Source organism: Etheostoma spectabile, chromosome 4 (assembly GCF_008692095.1).
Source record: "Etheostoma spectabile isolate EspeVRDwgs_2016 chromosome 4, UIUC_Espe_1.0, whole genome shotgun sequence".
In the NCBI taxonomy this organism is placed as follows: Eukaryota; Metazoa; Chordata; class Actinopteri; order Perciformes; family Percidae; genus Etheostoma; species Etheostoma spectabile.
In genome coordinates, this window is record NC_045736.1 from 982,126 (window position 1) to 982,987 (window position 862).

Sequence of the window (862 nt, forward strand, 5' to 3'; positions counted from 1 at the left end):
GTAATCATTACTGAACAGGACTGTTCTTTTCAGTTCATATTGTTTCTGACAATGTAATTTGTGGGATGAAAAAGTCGATTTATTTATTTATTTTTTAAATGAAAAGGGATTCAATTAGCATGTGTAATGTGAGAGGGGTTGCTGCCAGTCCCAAATCCACAGAAAATTGTCTTCCGACTGTGCAGCTCCTCTCAGCTTTACAGAGTTTTTTTAACTAATCTTTTTTGTTACACTGTCACAGCTCTAATAATAATAATATTCAATACATATATACCATGCTTTATCATAGACACTTAAAGCGCTTTGGGGTAGGGGCAGCAAATAGACAGAGACTGGCTGGTGAATAAAGTGCATGATTTAACAGGTTAAGAGATTTAGGGTTAGGGCCCGATAATGCGTGTGGGGCAGCGACTTATACATTGTCTCATACTAGCAGTCTAAAATCTGCTATTTTTTCTGCTCTTTAATGTTTAATTTCTTGTACTGCACTGTAACTTTTACTATGTTAATCTTGTTTATGTAAAGCACTTTGAATTGAATTGGGATGAGAATCAGCACCTCTAAATCTGATGCCATGGTTCTCAGCAGGAAACCGATGAAGTGCCTTCTTCAGGTAGGGAGTGAGTCCTTACCCTAAGTGAAGGAGTTTAAATATCTTGGGGTCTTGTTTGCGAGTGAGGGGACCATGGAGCGTGAGATTGGTCGGAGAAGCTGAGAAGTGGGTGCGTTATTACATTCCATTTATCGCACCGTTGTGACAAAAAGAGAGCTGAGCCAGGAGGCAAAGCTCTTGATATTCCGGGCAATTTTCATTTAGAACAAGATCCAAAGTACAAGCGGCCAAAATGGGTTTCCTCAGGAG